At 44.6% G+C, this 23698-nt stretch overlaps 1 long non-coding RNA gene across 2 annotated transcripts in view; it reads right to left on the bottom strand.

The window, feature by feature from the left end:
- Window positions 1-23618, bottom strand: part of LOC143274354 (uncharacterized) — a 71960-nt gene extending 48342 nt beyond the window's left edge. The window contains exon 1 of one of the 2 annotated variants that reach the window (XR_013052969.1): window positions 21044-23618. This is a non-coding gene — a long non-coding RNA (uncharacterized LOC143274354). Of the gene's footprint in view, window positions 1-8613; window positions 12699-21043 lie in introns of those variants that run through there. The other variant, XR_013052971.1, reaches the window with a different exon arrangement.
- Between the last annotated feature and the right edge of the window lie 80 nt (window positions 23619-23698).

The raw sequence follows: 23698 nt of genomic DNA, 5'->3' as shown, positions 1-23698 counted from the left end.
TATGAGAGATTTAGAGTCTACAGAGTGAGTTCCATGACAATCAAGGATACATAGGGAAACCCTGTCTTAAAAAAATAAACAAAAAAATTTTGGCCAGTCTTCCTAATGAACATGGAAACAAAAATTCTCAATAAACTGGCAAACCAAATGAAATATCAAAATCATCATCCACCATTATCAAGTTGGCTTCTTCCAAATGCACAAAGTTGGTTCAACATAGGTAAAACAACAAATGTAAAATATCACATAAATCAACTCAAGGATAGAAACCACATGACCATATCAAAAGATTCAGAAGGGTCCTTTGACAAAGTCCAACAACCAATTATGATTTTAAAAAACAAAACGCTGAAGATCCTTGAAATAAAAGGAACATACCTCAACATAATAAAGGCTACAAAAGTATAGCCACTACTACACTAAGGAAAAAAATCAGCACTTTGACAAAGTGCCTACATTTTCCACCTTTATCAATATAGCACTTGAAGTCTTAGAACAGTCAGAGTGAAAGAAAAAAGGGATATAAACAGAAAGGGAAGAGTCTGCCCCTACTCACAGATAACACAATCTATATATAAGAGGTTTCATAAACTATACTAGGAAATGCTTGGAACAAATAAGCATTTTCAGCAAAGAAGCAAGATATAAAAATAAACATATAAAAATTATGATCTTTCAACCCCTACCCATTTCAGCCGCAGTTGCAGGCCAGCAGGGAGGACTTCTACAGGCAAGTCTGACTACCACCACCACCCCAGACCCTGTAACCTACAAGTCCCACTCCATCCCCCAAACTCACCCATCCTCCCAGACCACAGCTGCTCCATGAGACACAGACTCTACCAGCTCTGATTGGACCAAGAGGTGAGTCTATTCTCCTAGCTGATCACCCCAGCCTCTAGGCTTTAGTCCTATGGGCAAAACCTGTGTCCCCAAACCCCCACCAATTGCAGCCCCAGTTGCAGGCCAGCAGGCAGGAAGCTAATAGCAAGCTGGGCGGTCGTGGTGCATGCCTTTAATCCCAGCTCTTGGGAGGCAGAGCTAGGTGGATCTCTGTGTGTTCAAGGATACAGCCAGCATGGAGACACACACCTTTAATCTCAATACCAACCATAGAAGACCTGGAGGTCTGTACAGACAGGCAGTGATGAGGTGGTCATGTGGTTGAGTTTACAACCAATGAGAAGGCAGAACAGAAAGTCTTTATAAAGACAAACACACAGGAAGTAATTCTCTTGGCTGAAGAGGATAGCTGCAGAGTAAAGGGTAAGGCTCTTAGCTCTGACCGTTTGGGCTTTCATCTTTGCATTGGTTCTGTGTTTCTTATTGAATAAGTCAGTTACTTCTACAAGGGATGATGCAGAGAGGTTGTGCAGAAGTAGATGAGAAGATAGAAGGCAGAATATAAAAGAGAAATCAAGGAGTAGGAGATGAAGTGAGGCCAGAACACAAAGGAAATAAAAAGGAGAGGGGGACATGGAGGAAGAGGGAGCGGAAGGAAAGGAATAAGGATGAGGAGGAAGAAAAGTAGAGACTAGGACTAGTAGAAGGATGAGAAAGTAATGAAGGAAGAAGGAAGAACAAGAGACACAGGATAAGAAGGAAGAAGTGGAGCTTGCAGATGAGGGCAAGTAGGAAGAGAGAAATAGAAGTAGAGAGGATGAGGAAGGGGTTATACAGAAGGAAAGATTAGGAATAGGGGAATGAACTAGAAAGGAGATAGGAGTTAGAGGAGAAGGGAAGAGAAAATATTTGGAAGTGGAGGAGAGTGACTAGGATGATAAAGAGTAGTAGAATAGGGAATGAGAGGAAGATTAAAAGAAGACAAAAGAAGAGCAGGAGAGAAAGCAGATATAGTGAGATATAAAATGATATAGGGAGATGAGAAAGTGGAAGGGGAGGAGAAAGAAAAGTAGGAGAAGAAAGGTGAAAGAGATCACAGGAGGAAGAGGACAAGAAGAGAGCTGAAGAAGGAGGAAGAAGACAAGAAGAGAGCTGAAGAAGGAGGAAGAGGACAAGAAGAGAGCTGAGGAGGGAGGAAGAGGACAAGAAGAGGGCTGAAGAAGGAGGAAGAGGACAAGAAGAGAGTTGAACAAGGAGGAAGAGGACAGGAAGAGAGATGAGGAGGGAGGAAGAGGACAAGAAGAGGGCTGAGGAAGGAGGAAGAGGACAAGAAGAGAGCTGAGGAGGGAGGAAGAGGACAGGAAGAGAGATGAGGAGGGAGGAAGAGGACAGGAAGAAGGCTGAGGAGGGAGGAAGAGGACAAGAAGAGGGCTGAGGAGGGAGGAAGAAGGCAGGAAGAGAGATGAGGAGGGAGGAAGGGGACAGGAAGAGAGCTGAGGAAGGAGGAAGAGGACAAGAAGAGAGCTGAGGAGGGAGGAAGAGGACAAGAAGAGGGCCGAGGAGGAAGGAAGAGGACAAGAAGAGGGCTGAGGAAGGAGGAAGAAGACAGGAAGAGAGATGAGGAGGGAGGAAGAGGACAGGAAGAGGGCTGAGGAAGGAGGAAGAGGACAAGAAGAGAGCTGAGGAGGGAGGAAGAGGACAAGAAGAGGGCTGAGGAGGGAGGAAGAGGACAGGAAGAGAGCTGAGGAAGGAAGAAGAGTACAGGAAGAGAGCTGAGGAGGGAGGACGAGGAGGATTTTAGAAAATGTCAAGAACATGGTGGGGAAGAAAAAGGAAAGTGAAGAGGCAGAGGAAAGAAAGGAAGAGAAGAGAGGAAAGGCATGATGATGGAGAGGAGGAAGAAAAAGGAGAAAGACGGAGGGCGAAGAAGAGAAGGAGCCATAGGACTAGAATAAGGAAATGCAGGAAAAGGAGAAAGTGAGGGGAAGACAAGAGGATGAAGAGTAGGAAGAGAAAGGATGCAAGAGGGAAAAAAGGGAGCAGAAAGAGGAGGAAGAAGTGGTGGGACATAAAGTGGAAAAAGTGGAAATGGGGAAGACAATGGAGGAAGAAGAGGGGTAGAAGAAGGAGGATGAGCAATGAGGAAGTGGAGAAGTCATAAAAGGAGAAAGAGGAAGTTGAAGAAGAGGGAGGGGAGGAGGGTGGATCGTAAATGACAAAAGGATAGGAGAGAAGAAGAAAGAGGAAGCAAAGAAGAGAAGAAGAGAAGACGTGATCAAAAAGAGCGGAAGGAAGTGCAGGAGCAAGAGAGAAAGTGAAATGGAAAAGGGAGAAAATGAAGGCAGGGAAAGACAGAGGTGGAGGCAGATGTGAAGGAGATGAAGATGGATGAAGAAGGAGGAGTTGGAGAAGGAGAGTAGGGGGATGAAAACAGATGAGGAAAAGTAAAAAATAGGTGAGATGGGAGAGAAAATGAGAGGAACGAAACAGAAGAAGTGGGAGATGATAGGAGAAAGGAAGAAGATGGAGGAGGGAAGAGAAACAGGGGGAGGATATGGAGGAGATAAGCAAAGAAGAGATACAAGAGGAACATATGGGGGTTAGGATATGAAGGAGAAGAAATGGAGGAGGAAGTGATGGAAGAGGAGGAGATGAAGGGATCACAGAAAAAAAGAGGAGATGGATAGAATAGTAAGAGACAGTTGAGGATGAGGAAAAAGACAAAATGGAGAAGGAGAAGATGGAGCAGCAGGAGGAGACAGAAGGAGTAGGAAAAAGATGAAGGAGGAAGAGAAAATAGAGGAGGAGAAGATGAGGCAAAGGAAAGATGGAAGAAATGAATGAGGTGAAGATGAAGGAAAGGACAAAGGATGAGGTAGAGGAGTGGGATACAGAAGAGAGAAAGCAGAAAAGGAAGTCAGAGAAGAGGAAGGAAATGGAGGAGGAGATGGAAGGAAAAGCAAGGTAAGGAAGATATGAAGGAGGAAGAGTAGAAAGACAAGATGAAGAAGTGGGGAATAAGATGGAGATGAGGAACATATAACGAAGAGGTGCAGATGGGAGATCATGGAGGAGATGAAGAAGGTGATGGAGGAAAAGAAGATGTGATGGAGGAGCAGGTGGAAGAGAGGAGGGTGAGGAGGAGATGAAAGAAGACAGAATGTTGAAAAGTAGAATGATGAGGAGGGGCAGGAAGGCATGAATGAGGATGTTGAAAAAGATGGAGATGAAAATGGAAAGGGAGATGGAGGAGGACAGGAGTGAGGAGATCATGGAGTTAGAGAAGAGGGAAGGGGTGGAGGAAAAGGAGATGGATGAAGAAAAGGAGATAGAGGAGAAAGGTGAATGAAAAAAAGGAGATGGAAGGGTGAGGGATGCAGACAGAAGACAGAGATTGAGGAACATCTGACAGAGATGGATGAAATTAAAATAGGTACGGAAGAAGAAGAAATAGAGGAGAGATAGAAGATTGAGTAGGTAGGAGATGAAAAGGAGAGGTGGAGAAGAAGGAGGAGGATGAGATGGGGAAAGAAAAAGAGATGATAAGAGGATGGAGGAAGTGGAAATGGAGGAGGAGAAGGAAATGGGAGAGAAGATGGAGGAGGACCTGGAGAAAGAGAAGATGGAGCAGGAAGCAACAGAAGTGAGGTGGAGGCAATGAAAGAGGGGGAAGAGATAGGAGGAGATGGAGGAGGAGGAAATTGAGAAATATGAGGAAAAATAGAAGAGAAGAAGGAAGAGGAAGAGGAAGAGTTGGAGGAAAAGGAACAGTCAGAAGGAAGAAGAGATGGAGAAGAAAGTAAAGGAGTAGATGGAGAAAGAAGGGATGTAAAAATAGGAGATAAAGAAAAGGAGAAGATGGAATATAATTAGGAGATTGATCAGGAAGAGATAAACAAAAACAAGAGATATAGGAGAAGGAAGAGCAAGAGATAAATATGAAAGATGGATGAAGAAGAGGAAATAAAAGGGGAGGAGGAGATGAAGAGTTAGGACAATGATGAGGGGAAGATAGAGAAAAAAGAAAAGGGGAAGAGAAGAAAGAGATAGAAGAAATGGAAGAAGACAAAAAGAGGAGATGAAGGAGGATACAGTGGTAGAAGAAAAATGGAGGAAGAGATAGAAGAGGAAGATAAAGGGAAAGAGGAGTAGATAAAGGTAGTGAAAGATGAGATGAAGAAAAGATGGAGAAGATAGAAGAGAAAGATAAAGGAGAGGAGTGAAAAAGGTAATGAAAGATGGGAGGAAGAAAAGATGGGGAGCTAGAAGAGGAAGATAAAGGGACGAGGAATAGATAAAGGTAGTGAAAATGGGAGGAAGAAAAGAGGGACAAGGAGAAAGTAAAAAAGGAAATGGACAAAGAGGAGGAGGACAAAAAGATGAAATAAGAAACTGGTTAGTAGGAGGGAAAGTATGAGATGGAGAAGAATGAGGAAGGTAAGGGAGATAGAAGAGGAGCTGGAGGGTATAGGAAAAGAGAAGGAGAAAGAGAATGATATGGAGCAAGAGAAAAGGAAGAGGAGGAGAAGATAAAGAACAGGAAAAGGAAAAACAGGAGATGGAACAGGAGGAGAAGAGAAAGAGGAGGAGACAGGAGAAAGGAGAAAGGGAGGGGACAAGGAAAAAGAAGAGGAGGAGAAAGTGATGGAAGAAAGGGAAGGGGAAGGAAGAGAAGAACAGACGATTAGGAAATGGAGGAAAGGAAAAGAGAACATGAGAAGGAAAATGATGATGAGGAGAAGAATAATATGAAAGAAAAGGAGAAGATGAAAGAAAGAATGTAGAGGAAGAGGTAAAAGGGTAGAGGGCCAGGGAAAGGAGAGAAGGAGGTAAAGAATTGGGAGGAAAAGAAAGAGGAGGCAGAAGGAGGAAATGACAGAAGAGTACAGAAGATGACATGGGATATGGAAGAAAGGGAAGGGGTGGAAGAGAAGGCCATGGAAGAGGAGGAAGATAAGGGAATGGAGGAAGATAGAAGATGGAAGAAGAATAAGAGGAAAGGAGGGAAGAAGAGAAATGAAGGATTAGAATGAAGTAAGAGAGGGTAAAGAAGAAAAGATGATGAAGGGGATTAGAAGCAGAGAAGGAAGAGAGGGATATGGAGGAGGAAAGAAGAAAGAAGAAAACAGAGGAAGAAGAGGAAGTAGATAAATAGGAGAATATGGAGATGAAGGAAGAGAAGAAAATGAAGGAGGATAAGGAGATGGAGGGCAAGCAGAGGGAAGAAGGGAAATAGATATAGAAGATGAGTTGGAGAAGGAGGAGGAAGAAAGGAAGAGGATGTATATGAGATGAGGAGAAGGTGTTGAATAAACAGGAGAAGGAAGAGAGGGAGGAGATGGCAGAGGAAGAAATGATGGAGGAAGGGGATACTATAGAAGACTGGGTGGTAAATTGGGAATCAGAGGATTAAGAGACATAATTGGAGGAGGAGATGGAGGATGAGGAAAAGGGGAGCCAGTGAAGATGAAGAGGTGAAGGAAAAGGATGAGATGGATAAGAAAATATGTAAGAGAAAGGAGAAAATGAGGAGTAGCTGTAAAAAGATGAGAGAGGGAAAGTAAAGGAGCAGAAAGAGAAGAGATGGAGGAAGAAGCCGATAAAGGCTAGGAGGAGATGGAGAAGAAGCAGGAAATGGAGGAGAAGAGGATCAAAAGAGACACAAGAGGAAGACTAGGAAGAGGAGGAGATGGAGAAGGAGGAAGAGATAGTGGAGAAGATGGAAGAAGATGATATGGAAGATTAGGATGAATAGAAGTTGAAGGAAATGGAGAAGAAATCAGGAAAGATGAAGGAGGAGATAAAAGGGAAGGAGGAAGAGAGGAAGAAGATAGAAGAAGAGGCAGAGAAAGAAGATGTGGAAAAGGAGGAAGTGAAGGATATGGAGGAGTACCAGGATGACACTGAGAAAGAAGATGAGGAGATGGAAGAAAAGGAGGCCATGGAGGAGGAGAAGGAGGTGGAGGGAGAGAAAGGGAAGAGGAACATCAGAAGATAGAAGACAAAGAGATGGAGGAAGAAGATGAATAGGAGGAAAAGTAGATGAAGTAGAAGGTGCTGGAGGCAGAGGAAGAAGACATAAAACAGGAAGAGGAAAAATGGAGTAGGAGAAGCATGAGGAAGAAGAAGGAAGGAGGAGACATGAGAAAATGGAGGGAGGGAATGAAACAAAGAAGGGGAGAGACTAGATGGAGAAAGACAAGGAAGAGATGGAGGAGATGCAGGAAGAGAAGATGGAGGAGGAAAAGGAGCAGAAGAGGACAAGGGGGTAGGAGGAAAAGAATTAGGGGGAGGAGGAAGAAATAGGAGGAGAGAGGCAACAGAGGAGATGGAGGAGGAAGAGAAGGAGGAAGGAAAGGAGATGGAGGTACAGGAGGAGAAGGCAATGGAGAGGAAGAAGAGAAAGAGCTGGAGGAGAAGAGGAAGACATTGGCGGAGGAGGAGGGGAAGGAGGAGGAGGGGGAGGACAAAGACATGGAGGAAGAGGAGGAAAAGGAAACAGAGATGGCTGGCCTGGGAGGAGGCTGCAGCACCGGAGTTGGGTGATGATGGGAGTGCCCAAGCATCAGGTACTGCATTGCATGTGAGGAGCTTTGTGGGGCCATATCACATGGGCAGAGATAGGAAGCGGTCAGAGGAAGATGGCATGTGACAGAGAGTGTGAGAGACACAGAGTGGGAATCACATTGGGAGGAGGAAAAAGGGGAGTAGGGGACCCAGGCCAGCTGTAGGGGATGCACCCTCTTCCCATCAGCCTTAGTTTCCACATTTGTTCCTGGAGATGAGTGCTGGTGCATTCTTACCCTCACTGTACTCCCAAAGGGCACCCCATCCCTCTTTCTGGAATAGTTGTAGCTTCCCCTGCAGAAGAAGAGACAGAGAGCCAAGAGAGGCACAGGTGTGGATTGCTTGGTACACAGTCAGTGCTAAATTAGTGCCGCTTCCTTTTCCTGGGGTATGTGTGGGGGAGCCAGTAGGAAGCAAAGGACAGAAGGGAGGAAGGGAAAGGGAAGGAAGTGTTTATTAAAAGCTTAGCATACTGCTGGTGCCCAATAAATGCCCATATTCTCCAGGAAGAGAAGCAAGAAGCAGAGGCTGGCAGAGACCATTGTTAGTGGGGACTCGAGGACAAGAGAGAGAAAGCATACTAGCAGTACTCAATAAATGTATTCTTTGTCTTGGAAGAGAGTAAACAGAGAAAGGAGAGAAGAGGGGGTGAGAGAGGGGAGGGTGTAAAGGGATAAGAGAGGGTGAGTGAAGTGCCTGGTATACAGTAGGGGTCAAAGTGTGTTCATCCTTCTCCCAGGAGAGCAGAAAGGGAGGAGACGAATAAGAGATGACAATGGGGGTGCAGGAGGGAAAGGAGCCCAGAGTCTGGGACCTCATAGACAGCAGGTGCTCTCAAGATTCCTAGTGGGGAAGGCAGGAGACTGGAGATAGCAGATGCCCCAGGCCTGGTCCTCAGGGTCACTCCCCTGCCTAGGGCAGAGCAGAAAACCACTGGCTTCTCTGCAGGAGCTGGAGACAGGAGCCCCCAGTTGTCAGGACAGGAGACAAGGGTGCATTGTTGTAGCTAGAGTTTTCCTGCCTTGCCCACAGTCAGGACAAATCTTTGTCACCCGCCAGTCCCACAGCCACTCAGACCCAACCAAGTAAACACAGAGACTTATATTGCTTACAAACGGTATGGCCATGCTTACTAACTGTTCTTATAGCTTAAATTAACCCATTTCTATAAATCTACACCTTGCCATGTGGCTTGGGGCTTACCGGCATCTTCACATGCAGCTTGTCATGGTGGCAGTTGGCAGTGTCTCTGACTCAGTCTTCCACTTCCCAGAATTCTTCTCCTTGTCCCTCCTATACTTCCTCCTGCCTGTCTACTGGCCAATCAATGTTTTATTTACTAATCAATCAGAGCAACACATTTGCCATACAGAACATTCCACAGCACATTTTCCTGGCTCTGGTACAGCCTGGCCAAGGGGGAGGGGAAACTGGTCTGCCAGGTGTGGGGTGCTGCCTAGCCTCTGCATTCCATGACCCACTGTTCCCCATCTGGGCTGACCTTCATTCCTGCCTCCCTTGTCTTGAGTCCCTGCTCTCCACCCCTCTGTCCTGTTGTGAGGCAGGAGGGAATGACCCTGCTGCCAGGTCTGAGCCCCTCACCCAGGATCTGGGCTAGGCATGGGTGGGGGCAGAGCAGGAAGAAAGATGGAGGCAGAGAAGAGGGAGCCAGGACAGAACCAGCTTTATTCAGGAAAGAACACAGGGCCTGGGCCCCAGAAAAGAGAGACCCGAAAATAGGAGATGGGAAGGAAGGGGTAGGAAACAAGCAGGCAGAGATAGAGGGAGAATCAGAGAGAGGCAGAGAGATGGAGAGAGATAGAGAAAGGCAAAGATGATAGAGACAAAGACAGACATGGAAAGAGAAATACAGAGAGAAGGAAAATCAGGTCAAGAGAGAGACAGACACATACAGGAACATCAGAGATAGAGGGAGTATTGGGTTGACAGACCCAGAGAGAGGGAGAGAGGCAGAGATAAGAGGAGATAGAAAATCAGAGAGAGAGATACAGAAGCAGAGAGAGAGGGAGGGAGGGGGACAGGGAAAATCAGGCACAGAGATGAAGAGAGAGAGTCAGAGACAAAGAGAGAGACAGGAAGGAAGGAAGGAAGGAAGGAAGGAAGGAAGGAAGGAAGGAAGGAAGGGAGGGAGGGAGGGAGGGAGGGAGGGAGGGAGGGAGGGAGGGAGGGAGGGAAGGAAGGAAGAGAGAGATGAAGGGGAAGACACAGGCAGAGAGAGGTAAGGATGAGGCTGGAGGATGTGGAAGGTAGAAAGTGCCCAGTCAGGAGAGGCAAGCAGACAGGTGGAGAGACACCAGGTGCCTTGTGGGCCACCACAGCAGCAGGACCCTCTCACCTGGCCTCGGTGTCTGCATCCCCAACCCCAGCTCAAGCCCTGCAATTTAAGGGGCACCATAGGGGTGGGTCCTGTCCCTATCCACAGCTTATCTGCCCAGACCCTGGCCTTGCAGCTAAATTAAGCCTCAGCTGTCAGCACAGCCAGCAACAGCTGCACAGTCAGCCATACCACCAACCTCCCTCCCATGGCCTGTGCCTCAGGCTCCTGAAGGTCAGCATGGACCTCCATACCCATGGGCATCAGGGAACCCCCAGGAACCCACCAGCTTTAGGACAGGCCTGGTCAGGCATGTTAGGGCCAAGGTGCTCTCCTTAGAAGTGAGGTGTCAGAGGGGCACTAAGTCAGCCCTAAGGGCAACAGGAAGCACTGAATCTGTGCAAGCCTGCACCCTTCCCTCCACAGGCTCCTCATTTAGAACCATATTTGGTCACAGCTGAGGGTGTACCTGGGATGTCACAGGCCAAGAATAGAAACACTCAGGGAGTCCTGGCAGCCGTCCCCTACCAGGGACTGGACAGGCAACAGGTGGGCAGGAAGGGGGGAGATTGAGGCATAGAGAAGGTAAGCAGCCCAGAGATCCAGAGGGACTTCAGAGCCATGGGAAGAGATGGGGTAGTGGGGTGTGGTGGCTTACACCTGTAATTTCAGTACTTGTGTGTTGAAGGTACAATAGAAGAAATAGATTCATCAAAGAAAACATTAAAACAAACAATGCCATAACACAAAACATCCAAGAAATCTGAGATACCATAAAAAGACCAAATTTAAGAATAATAGGGACAGAAGAAGGAGAATACCAGTTCAAAGGCACAGATAATATATTCAACAAAATCATAGAAGAAACCTTTCCCAACCTAAAGAAGGAAATGACTATGAAGATACAAAAACCTTACACAATACCACATAGACTGGACTCCCAAAAAAAAGTCCCATTGCCAGATAAAAATTGGAAAGGAAGAGGTCAAACTTTCACTATTTGCAAACAATATGATAGTATACATAAGTGACCCCAAAAATTCTACAATGGAACTCCTACAGCTGATAAACTCCTTTGGTAATGTGGCAGGACACAAGATCAATGCAAAAAAAAAAATCAGTAGCTCTCCTATATACAAATGATAAAAGGGCTGAGAAAGAAACCAAAGAAACATCACCCTTTACAGTAGCCAAAAATAATATAAAATACCTTGGGGTAACTCTAAGCAAGTGAAACATCTGTATGATAAGAACTTTAAGTCTCTGAAGAAAGAAATTGAAGAAGTTATCAGAAAATGGAAAGATCTCCCATGTTCATGGATAGGTAGGATTAACATAGTAAAAATTTTCAGCAGCAATAAGTTTGCTGCCCTAATTTTAAATGCCCTTTTTTTGTCCTGTCCCATTTAAGGTGTTTGTGTGAAAAATGTGCAGTTGGGTTCTGGAGGGTGCTGGGGATCAGTTCCCCTGTGGTTTTTCCTGTTTGGAAAGCAGTGTCCTGCTTGCCTCTGGATACAGAGTAGCTACTCCTTGACCCCTGCTGTTGGGGGGGTATATAAGCCCATGTTGGTACAAATAAAGAGAGCTGCTTCCCTGACGAACTGAGATTGGGTGTCTTGAGTGCTGTTTAACCTCGGTGTCCCTTGCCAGATTTCGTGCTCCCGCTGGGCGGGTCCCCGCAAGTGGAGTTTCCACCGAGATCTGGAAAGAGGCGTAAGTGAACAAGGCTCACCCTAAAGGGAGGGGTGGAGGATTGAAACATTGGTATGTACCATGGGTAATTCTACTGCAAAAGCTCAGCTGGCCACTGAGTTAAGGTAATTAAGTTAAGTAAGCAAGGAACAGGAATTAAGTCTAGCACTGCACTCACATTTGTGGACACTATAGCTGAAGCAAGTCCTTGGTTTCTGACGGGAGGAGGTTTGAATATTCCAGATTGGGAATAAGTAAAAAGAGATTTACAAACGATGTTGCCAGAGAAAGGCACAGATATATTTTCCACAGCTGCATTTTCTCTATGGAGACTTGTGAAAGATGCTCTTCTGACTGGTAAAGTGAAAGTGAAACAGCAACTTTCAGAGGGCGAGCAATTAGGAGGTGGATATGAATGAATCTTTGAAAGGGGAAAAGGAAGAAGTTGAGGTCCCTGTAAAGAGTGTATAAGGATATTTGTGAAGGATTTAATGGATGAGGAAGAAGACGACAATCTTGCCTCTGTCTCAGATTTAGTAGAGGAGGAAGAGCAGCTAGAAAAAGAGATCGAGGAACTATAATAGAAATTGTTCCATGCAAAGTGAAAGCACAGTCAGCACCTTCTGCACCTCTATTGTCTTGACCCCCACCAAGAAATCCTCATTGGTTAGGGGAGGAAAAATATAGGCAAAAAAAGGGGTGGTGTGGCATGAAACATATCCAGTAATTGAAACTCAGAATCAAGCTGGCCAGGTGGTCTGGGAGCATGTTCCTTTAACTTTCAAAAAGATGAAGCAGTTGAAGGAGGTAGTGAGCCGTAATGGGCCACAGGCTCCATTCACTGTGACGCTGCTTGAATCATTTTCTGCTAATCATCTGACGCCAAGTGATTGGCAGCAATTTTGCTGAGCTATGTTATCTGGGGGTGATTATTTACTATGGAAAAGTGAAAATCATGAGAAATGCTTAGAACTGGCTCGCATAAATGTTCAAGCTGGACAACCCCAGAGAAATTATGACATGCTCATGGGATCAGGACAGTATACTAACCTTCAACAACAGATTTTATATGATCCCGGTACCTATGCTCAAATAGCTGCTGCCACAGTGCAAGCGTGGAAATCACTATCTAATGTAGCTGCAGGAGAACAGATATCAAAAGTGCTGTAGAGCCCTTCTGAGCCATATGCTGACTTTGTCTCATGCTTTTTACAACTAGCTGGAAAGATATTTGGGGACTCTGATCAGGCTATGCCCATTATTAAGCTGTTGGCTTATGAAAATGCTAACAAATATTGCAAAAAGTTACAATTTAAAATTGCAGAATTACAAACCTTGCATCGATAGCAGCAATTTTTAGGAGAAATTCAATGGCTTAGACCTATATTTCAGATACCTACTGGAGATCTAAAGCCTCTTTATGATATTCTTAAAGGAGATTCTTCACCTACATCATTATGGGAATTAACCCCAGAAGCAAAAGCGGCATTGGCTCAAGTAGAAGAGGCTTTATTAGATTTACATGTTCAGCAGATAGATTATGGTCAGCCTTTACAATTATTAGTCTTGCCTTCAAAATTCTCTCCCACTGGAGTGTTTTGGCAGACTGGGCCTATTCATTGGGTTTATCTGTCTGCTTCACCTACTAGGGTATTGAATCCTTATTATGAATTGGTTATTTAATTACTGTGGAAAGCTAAGAAACTCACTTTGGCCACCTTTGGAAAGATGTTTGAAAATCTTGTATTGCCTTATGGACAGGAAATGTTAGATATTTTGCAAAAGGAACATGAATCTTGGCATTTGTTTCTCTGTACTTTTTATGGCCAGATAGATAATCATTATCCTAAGCATAAACTTAATGAAAGTTTTAAGGTTCATTCATTTATTTTTTCCCAGGGTAGTAAAATAAAGCCCTCTTAATAATGTAAGGACTGTCTTTATGGATGCCTCTGCAAATGGATATGCAGTGGTGGTTAGTGAGAACATTACTGAATGAGTATCTACTTCCAACATGTCTGCTCAGCAAGCAGAGTTATTTGCCTTACAGCTAGCTCTTCAAATGTTTCCTACAGAAGACCTTAATATCTATACTGATAGCTGTTATGTAGATAAGGCCACTGTGGTTACAGAAACTGCCCCATACATGGGCCCACCCTCTGCTGTGCAAAGGCAACTTCAACAAGTTCAACTATTAATCTGGGCAAGGAAGCATCCTGTGTTTGTTGGACATCTTAGAGGACATACAGAGTTGCCTGGCCTACTAGCTGAAGGCAATAAATTGGCAGATCATTATACTCAACGGGAAGTACTATTGGGTGCCATGAATGTTTAGTTTGTTTCCTACTGTTACCGCCTACGATAATGCTCTACAATTCATCATAAATTTCATGTTAATGCTCAGACCTTGCAACATCGTACTAGTTTTTCTAGACTTCAGACTTCAAAAATAGTTTCCTCCTGTCCTATATGTGCACCATTTATTCATGTGCCTTCGCTGGGTGTCAATCCCCGAGAACTTATCCCAAATGAAATTTGGCAGACCGACGTTACTCATATTTCTAGCTTTGGACCATTGGCCTATGTGCATGTGTCAGTGGATACCTTTTCCCATTTAATATTTGCCTCTCTGAATAAAGGAGAGTGTGCTCAAGATGTTAAAAAACATCTAATTTCAGCCTTTTCCTATATGGGGGTTACTCGGCATATAAAAACAGATAACGGTCCTGCGTATACCAGTGCCAGCTTCGCAGGATTTTGTAAACATTGGAATATTATTCATAAGACTGGCATTCCTTATAACCCTCAGGGGTAAGCCATAGTGGAAAGGGCTCATCAACATCTTAAAACTTATTTGCAAAAAATAAAAGAGGGTAAGATGTATAGGGATATACAAGGACCTCAAGCTTTACTTTCCATTACACTTTTTACTTTAAATTTTTTTGCTTGTTGACAGCAAGGGAGTTTCAGCAGCTCAGAGGCATTTTGGTGGCCCCTCTGTCTCTGATGCTAAGGTGCGATGGAAGGATTTAGCCACCCGTACCTGGCAGCCTCCTGCACCTATGTTGGCCAGGGTGAGGGGAGCTGTGTGTGTTTATCCTCCAGGTGCTGAAAAGCCCATTTGGCTCCCAGAAAAGTGTATACGCCCAGCAGAAGAGATTGATAAAATGCATCAGTGGATACTGTGGCTGATGATGATGCCCATGATGATGCCTCAGGGAGAAGCTGAGTCGTTATGCAGTTTAGTAAGAAATCCACCTGTGTTACTGCCTGTGAGTATTAATAGCCCTGTTTTTCCTGCTGTATTTTCTTCTAATTGGAAAATTGGTACTGCTGCCAGCAATGTAAAACTCCAAGACAGCTACCAAGAATAATACCAATGATATCTCCTTGAATCTGAAAGGCAGCTTTCATGATTGCCTAGTCCTGAGTAATACTTCTTTGGAAGACTTTGTAGATAATTCCAACATGTCCTGTGCTGTGGGTCTCCAGGAGATGTGGTATTCAATAAATGCAGATATCACAAGGTCCATCAATGTTAATTCTACACATGCTTTCCCTATTATTTCCATGCCCTGTGTAAGTGCTCCTTTCCTTTTTGTTGTTTGGAATGGTGATGTGGGAGGGAAGGGACTACTAAACTGTCCAGTTCTGAATTGTAGCTTGAGTAATTGCTGGAATATGGACCAATAGCTGTGGAGCCTCTGTGGGACTGGACTAGGCCTGTGCATAAGCCAAACAGTTGTGTAGCTCGATCTACTTAAGGGGCCCCCTGGCAGTAGGATCAGGATCCATCCCTGGTGCATGATCTGGCTTTTTGGAGCCTACAACCTATGGTATAGCCTTAATACAGAAGGAACAACTACCTGGTACAGTCTTGATGCAGGGAGCGGGGGAGGGGGAGCTTGGACCTGCCACTACTGAATGTACCAGGCACTGCTGACTCCCCATGGGAGGCCATAACATGTTGGAGGAGGGAATGGAGAATGGGTTGGGGGCAGAAGGCTGGAGGGGTGGGAGGAGGGATATTGGTATATAAAATGAATAAAAATTGGTATATAAAAATTCCATAAGAAAAAATATACTTTTTAAATTCATATTAAAACAAAGAGCTGGATGGACAAGCCTAAGCTAAAGGCCAAGCTTTCACAATTAATAAGAAATCTCCAAGTCATTGTTTAAGGGCTGGCAATCCAAAGATAGTCCTACAGGAAAGCTTCCTACAGGAGGCTGTGCCAGGGAAGCTGCATCTGCCACACAGCATCAAGAGGGAAAAGTTGATTGTAGCCTGCCTGCAGGAGATGCTTCAGTTTCACTGGCAGGCAGCCAGAACTGTTGTCAACCAACTGACATCCTTAGCACATGTCCAGTGCTGCTGGACTCCTTCTACACCAAGCCTCTGGAAAGCCAAGGTGATGAAAACAAATTGGTGAGAGATCATTTCAATGTTGCCACTTTGCTTCCTGGTGGACAATAAGCATATCACATGAAGATGTGCATACAGATGCTGTAGCCATTCCAAAATGTGGAGTGGCAGACCAGAAGCTGGACCCTGCATGCCACAAGGTCCTGTGTGTGAATAGTACACCATTATTTTTCAAGCAATGGTTGGTATCAGCAACAACTTTTTGTTGTAGTCAAAATGACAGCCATAGGAATGCGACAGGACACAAACAAGAGCCACAAGAGTTGGTAAGGTAATGAGTCCCAAAAAAGGAAAAAAGAAAAAGCACTTGCCAATCAGGAGGAGGGAGCCTAAAGACTACACATAGCCAGAGTCCTGCCAGCCCTGGGACACAGAGTCCAAAGCAGAGGACACTGAAGCTCAGGGTTCTGAATGCTCTCATTCCAGGTCACATGGCCCCACTGCTTTAGGTTTATGGCAGGTGTGCCGAGTGGCAGAGACAGAAAGCACTGCTCATTATATAAGTCAAAAAGCAAGGAAAGTCAGGAAGGGCCAGGGTCGTACACTCCTCTTTACAACCTAACTTCTCCCACATCCCCACATCCTAATGGTTCCATTGCTTCCCCTTAGAGCCGTCCCCACAAGGACCAAGCTTTTAAGACATGGGCCTTAGAGGGACATTCAAGATCCAGACCATTGCACCTGAGTAATAGGACTTCCCCATCTACTTCCTAACCAGTGGTCAAAACATCGCACATCTGCCTTCAGGCCATAAGTGTTAATCATGAAGGTGACAGTTATGGAACCCTCTCTCAGACCACACCACACACACACACACACACACACACACACACACACACACACACACACACGGTTGGTCAGCACTCTGACTAAACCCCTGATGCTGCCTTTGCTGTTGAACTATTTCTGCTATTTCTGACTTGCTAGACTTGACACCTCAAGTGTCCCCTTTCAACTTAAAGTTTCCTCTCAATGATGACAAAATACATGGATTGGGAAAGAAAGGTTACACTGGGTGGAAAGAGGGGGTGACTCCCATCTGGATCAGAAGGGGCAGAGTCTCCTGCAAGCTCTGCACTGTCATTTTCTTGTCACTGGAACCCAGAGAGCATAAATGGTCAGACATGTGACATTGGGGAGCAGCTTTTAAACATTTATCTTCAGACTCAGCTACCAGGGATGATTTCCCACTTCATTATCTGTTAACTGGTGGGTAAAAGAAAATCTCCTGGGTACCCTTTGAGTGTCTGTCTGTCCTAGATCTCACACTGTGATCCATCACACAGTTTTATTGCTTCTAATTAATGTCTAGTCCAGAACTCATGTACTGAAAATTAACATCATTGATTACCGTCCAGGAATTTCCCAATTCAAGAGAAGGAAGGACTTCTGTGGCCATCAGAGTGAATTTATGTGCAGATCTCATATCCCTTGGTGATGGCTCTGTGCTGAGGATTCAGAATTAACTGGGATCACTTTGGAAGCACAGTGAGAAATGCCTGTGTGCTCTGTGACTCCAGAAGAGAGGGCATCTCCAGAGAAAGGGGGAACACTTTAACAAGTACAGTGCTTGGGACAGACAGAACTCAGCTTAGAACAGACAGAACTTAGCATGCCTGCTTCAGCCAGGCAAAGCAAAGAGGTCAGTTCAGGGAAGTGACAAACAGAGGTGAGCTCCTCACACTGTGTCCCCTCAAGTACTGTCTTCCTGCAACCCTTTATGGGGGTCCTTGGTGGGAGGGGTACAGGGGATAATGAAAGGAAACAAGCTACTTGACCCTAGTTACATCCAACATAGGTAAGTAAGATCCCAGAGGCTCTGTCCTAGTCAGATGGAATCTATTGTTGTTAGGAAGGAAAGTGGAACCAGTGAATGTAGTCTGATGCTCAACCCAGCCCACCTCCAATTTTGACCTCTACCTGCTCCCTTGTTTCCCTCCACATCATGACCCTTTCAGAGACACAGGCTACAGATGTACCTTGGGAGACGGCAGGGTTTACTTAGTACCCTGTCCAGGGGCATTTGCATTCCAGAATATGGCCCTGAAGAAAGCTGGTAACCTCTGCTGATGGAAGGACTCTCCTCTCTCTTATTGGGATCTGGGGCCCTGCAGCTCCCTGGGACAATAGCTTGCTTGTTACTCCATTGACAGTGACAGAGGATGTGGCATGTTATGGAATCACACCACTTAGGAAGCATGGACCAGCTGCTCAGTCATTGCTGCATTCCTTGACAAATGCTGTCTGCACCCCACATACACACCTCAGCACTGTGGGGCCCTGCCATCCCACCTGCCTTAAGCCCCTCTCAAAAGAACTTTTCTTCCATGTTGATGAAGAGGGAAAATTGAAATCCCAATGAGATAGCACCAATAAATGTCATTTTACACACACTAAGTGCCAAAATAGATGAATAATCACAATTGGTAACAATTTCCCTAAGTGACTTCAGTTCCCTGTCTGATATCTACCTGTTACAGGAAAATGACACTGGCACCTTAAATTCATGAGCTTGTGATCATGAGCACAAGGGTGGACACATGAATGCTGTTCAATGCACAGATGCTCTGCAGGTATGACCGTCCCTCCAAAGCCATAACAAGGTCACTGGGCAGAAAATCCTTTCATGAAAAAAGAGGAAAGAATACCTTCAAAATAAAAAATAATAGACATAAAGTCCGAGGGACAAGTCAAAACCCCTTGCATTCATCAGAGCAGTCCTGTATTGGACTCACTAAAATCTACCTGTGCATCCCGTCCACTGGGATGGCCGGCCTCCTGCCCTTCCACCCTCTTGAGCAGCCACCAATCCAGGAATGTCATCTGCAACCACGCCTCTTCTTTCTCTCTCCCTTTAACCTCTGTCTCATGGAAGCCCCCTGGCTCTGTTGAGATATTAAATCAAAATCCAGCTACAGTGTTTACAGAGAAATAACTCTGATCCTGAATGTCCCCAGCTCCTTCTTACAGGAACCAGCCATGATTCCCCAGAAGTAGTGGGTAATCCTGACTTTTAACAGGCATGGAGGGAAATCACTCCTTGACTCAGGAAGAAGGTGCCTACACTAGATGTCAGTGTAGGATTTACACTGACATCTAGTGGGAAACTAAGGTAACGTTCTGAAGACCCGCTGCAGCCGAACACGTCCATGTCCAAGATCTTCAGGGAAAGATTTCAGAGCTGGCAGAAGATGAGTGTTGCTAGGCCTAGTAATGCAAACTTGTTATCCCACCTACTTGAGAGGCTGATGCAGGGAGATCACAACTTCAAGGCTAGCCTGGGCACCCTACCCTGGGCTCAAAATAAAATGCAAAAAGGGTAGGGATTGGGCTCAGTGGCAGAACACTTGCCTAGTACACATCCGGTGTTAAGGTCATCTCACATGTAATTGTTTACTAGACAACTAAGAGGAAGTGTATCTGTGACCTTGGGGTGGATTGATGTCCAGTAATTATCCGTGTGCTTACTTTATACATGAGGCTGCCAGTGAGAACCATGAGCATGGTCTTTATAGCTCTTATTGTGATCATTTGGTCATCTATTGAGTCGATCCTTCCTCTAAACTGTTTGATGTGTCTGTCATAGTATCTTATGGGACTTTTCTTCCACTGCAGGCAGCTAGGATGTCCACAGCTCTGTCCTCTCCTGGTCAAGCCTGAAGTTTCCTGATTCTGATAGCATCATCCTCTCCTGGTCTAGCCTGAAGTTTCCTGATTCTGATATCATCATCCCCTCCTGGTCTAGCCTGAAGTTTCCTGCTTCTGATAGCAATATCCACTCTTGGTCTAACCTACAATTTTCTGCATCTGTATTTCTTTCTTGTACATTGCTTTTGCATATATTCTTCTATACTGCTTTTTATACTTTAAGCTACATGTTGCACATTAAAGAAAAAAAGAGACATTAGAAGCTAAAGATATTTCTGCCTTTCACAAAGCATGGGCCTTTTAAACTGTTGCAAATAGCTGTGCTGAGGGGCTCTCTTCTTCACAGAACTAGACTAACCTCGCTCCAGGTCTGCTGTAGCCTGAAGGGGAGGTAGGTCTCTTCCTTCCAGCTAGGTGATAGGACACAAGCAACACAGCCAAACTCCAGTTTTTGCTTGCATTCCTTTCTCTCTCTCACTTCCCAATATTAGGAACCACCATGGAGGCATGCACAGGGGAAAATGAGGCCTGCAGCCAACATCTACTTCTCTGAGACTGAACATGTCAGAAAGGAGAGTACAAGATGAACTGAGTGCATGCCCTTGCAGCCTATAGTGAGAGTCCTTGAAACTCCTCCAGTGTCTCAGGAAAAACTCCCAAATCCAAAGAGCCTCAAATTCATATGAGCCCCTCATATAAGCCAAACCAAGTTGTACTCGATGGAATAGGCTCACAGCAACTTAATCTGAAAACCTTGTATGGTGGTTCACACCTTTAATCCCAACACTCAGGAGGTAGAGGCAGGTGGATCTCTTGAGTTCAAGACCAGCCTGGTCTACACATAGTGAGTTCCAGGAAAGCCAGGGCTACATAGTTAGCCACTGCCTAGGAAAAGGAAATCAAGGAAGCTCTACTGTACATATGGAGTCAAGATAGCCTAAAATGTGACTTTCACAGGTTGAGAGACTAGGGAATTGCATTTGAAAAACTGATGTTGGGCTATACATGGTATGTGTCATATTCTGTACTCTTGATATTAAATTTAAACCAAATTTTAAAATATGGTGCCATCTGTTGACTAGGGGAATGCATGTTATCAGGCCTGTGATGTCTATTGACAATGTGTCAATTTGTTTAATGCAGGAAATGATTTGCCCAGCAGAAATGCCCAATGCTGAGATGGGGTAGAGCTCAACAAGTAGACCTGTTGCGTAGCAAGTGGGAAACCTGGGTTCTATCCACAACATTTTGGAGCATCACAAAACAAATTAAGGGAAGTAAAGTCTAATGGCAGTCTCTTTATTCTCCTGTGGCCTCTGATGATATTATTAAACTAGAAGAACAGAGCCAGCAAAATGAGGCAATTGGTAAGGAAGTTGGCCCCCAAGACTGACAACCTAAGTTCAGAATCCTAAACTTACAAGATAGAAGGAAAGAAACAACTATTATAAGTTGTCTTCTGAGCTACACATACATGGCATGGTGAACACACAAATACACATACACACAAACACAATAAATAACCAACCAACCTGAAGAATGCTGGTGCCATTGGGTCCATGTTCTCCTATATCAACACCTGTAGTTCTGCTTGCCAGTCCTCTGTACTGACACCAGAGTTTGGACCAACTGCAAAACAGGGTCAGGAAGTTCATAATCTGTGTCTTGCATTTTTGAGGGCATGGATAAAGCTGGTATCTAATGTCCAGCAGTGCTGTCCTGCAGAGTAGTCCAAGCCAGCCTATGAAGCAAGCACAGGAGAACCCACAATTCAAGAAATGCAATGACCCAGAACCCAAAGTGTCCTGAAAAATCTTCAGATTTCAGAATAATTTACAGCTTTAAGATTCAGATTAGCATTGTTCCATCAGCAAATCCATGCCAACATTGACACAGTCCAGAAAACTCCAAAGTATGAGAAACTGCTGGTCCCAAACATGGTGGATAAGATGAGAAATACTCACCTTCTGCTGTTCTCATAGTATTCCACACAGGGCTTTCTAGTGTGAAGGCCCAAAAAGGGCTGTTTCTCTCACATCCATATAACCATTCAAAAGAACCAGAACTGGACCTGGTAGTGATTTCCTATAGTCCTGTCACTGGGCAGGCAGAGGCACAAGTATGCATATATGTATACATGTTTCATACAACAAATGAAATAAAACTATAATGAATAAGTTTCCAGCTCTCATGATCAATAAGTCCTCTGGTCCTAATTGCATGCTTGGAGGTAATTTCTTTCTAACCACTAATTTTTTAAGCAGTGACTAGAAACTCCAGTAGAAATGTTTCTCCTTAGTCCAAAAGTGAAGTGGGCTACAGAAAGTAATTCCCACTGTCACCAGAAGTCATTAGATAAATGGATCTCTTTCACTAATGGAACACATGGTTTGAATCTGCAGTGTCTCCCAGAGGCTCATGTTTTGACCACTTGTTCCCCAGCTGGTGACACTAACTGGGAAGGTGATGGAACCTTCCAGAAGCCCTGCTTCCTGGCAGAAGTAGATAATTAGGAGTGGCCTTTAAGGTTACATCCAAGACATAGTTCTGGTCATTCTGCTTGTCCTGGTCATCCATGACATGAGTAACACTGCCACACACTTCTGCTCCCATGGACTGAGCCACTGCACCATGCCCACCCTGCTGTGATAGACTGCAGATCACTGACCCTGAGCCAAAGTTAACCTTTCCACCCTTGTTTCTGTATGCATAGTGTCAATGGCAGCAAGAAGTAAACTAAGGGGCTGACAAGATGGTTTTGTGGGTGTGCTGTCTAGTTTTGTGTCAACTTGACACAAGTTAAAGTCACCTGAGAGCAGACAAAATGGAGGTTTCGATTGAGAAAATGCCTCCAGAAGTCAGGCTGTAGGCAAACCTGCAAGGAACTTTCTTAATTTGGGATTGATGTGGGATGGCCCAGCCCATTGTGGCTGGTGCCGCCTGGGCTGGTGGTCCCAGGTTCTGTAAGAAAACAGGTTGAACAAGCAATGAGAGGGAAGTCAGTAAGCATCACTCTCCATGACCTGTGCATCAGCTCCTGCCTCCAGATTCCTTCCCATTTTGGGATCCTGCCTTGACTTCCCTCCATGGACTGTGACTGGGGATATATAAAAGAAATAGACCTATTTCTATACCTGAATATAAGAACATCTCATCTGAAAACATTCTTTAAAAATATAGATTCTAGGGGCCGGGGAGATGGCACAGGGGTTAAGAACAATTGCTGAATTTCCAGAGGTCCCAGAACCCAAATTGGGTGGCTCTAAGCCATATGTAACTTAAGATCCAGTAGAGTTTTCTTCTGGCCTCTGTGGCTACTGGCACATGTGTAGCGTACATGTGCCCACACACATGTATACACACACACAAACACATAAACACTTTTAGAATCTTTTTTCAAAACATAGATGCTGGGTGATCATTTGCTAGGTAACTCTAAGAGATGTCTAGGAATCAGAAAATTTGAAATCTTTAATTTGTTTGCTTTCTCAGACAGGATCTCACTGTATCCTAAGAGGACCTTAAACACTCTATTCTCCTGGCCCAGCTTTCTGAGGGCTGGAGTTATAGGTTGCACTCTATCACTCATGTGATAAATTTAATTTACCAAATAAATCAGCACATACTTCATTTGCTCAGTCCATAGCTGTCAAATATAATTCTGAGTACTTTGCTGTCATAAATAATAATCACAAAAATATTAATAAGTATCTCTCTTCATACACTGTTTTCTGAAGAGGATAAAGTGGGGACATTCCTTTCTTAAAAAGCAAATATTTTAGTAAGCAGGCAACTGTGGTCACTGTTGCTATGGGGAACCCACCACCCTACTGTAATCTGAGAATCAAAGGGAACACTGGCAGATATTCAAAGCTATGCTTGCTATATAAAAACGATTCATTAAGAGATTCCTAATAACTGGGATAGAAAGAAGAATCAGCAGCTAAGAGCACATACTATTCTTGCTGAGGATTAGGGTTCAATACACATTGAACACATGAAGGCTTACCACCATCTCTGTAAGTCCAATTCCAGAGAATCTGGCACCCTCTTCTGGCCTCTGCAGGCACTGGCCACACACAATGCACATACCACATACGTACGTACATGTAGTCAAAACACTGTAACATAGAATCGGGCACAGTACTCAATATTAAAAATCACTGACTAAAGAGACTACAGGGACC

Source organism: Peromyscus maniculatus, chromosome 1 (genome assembly GCF_049852395.1).
Source record: "Peromyscus maniculatus bairdii isolate BWxNUB_F1_BW_parent chromosome 1, HU_Pman_BW_mat_3.1, whole genome shotgun sequence".
Classification (NCBI taxonomy): Eukaryota; Metazoa; Chordata; class Mammalia; order Rodentia; family Cricetidae; genus Peromyscus; species Peromyscus maniculatus.
This window is presented reverse-complemented; position numbering and strand designations above follow the sequence as displayed.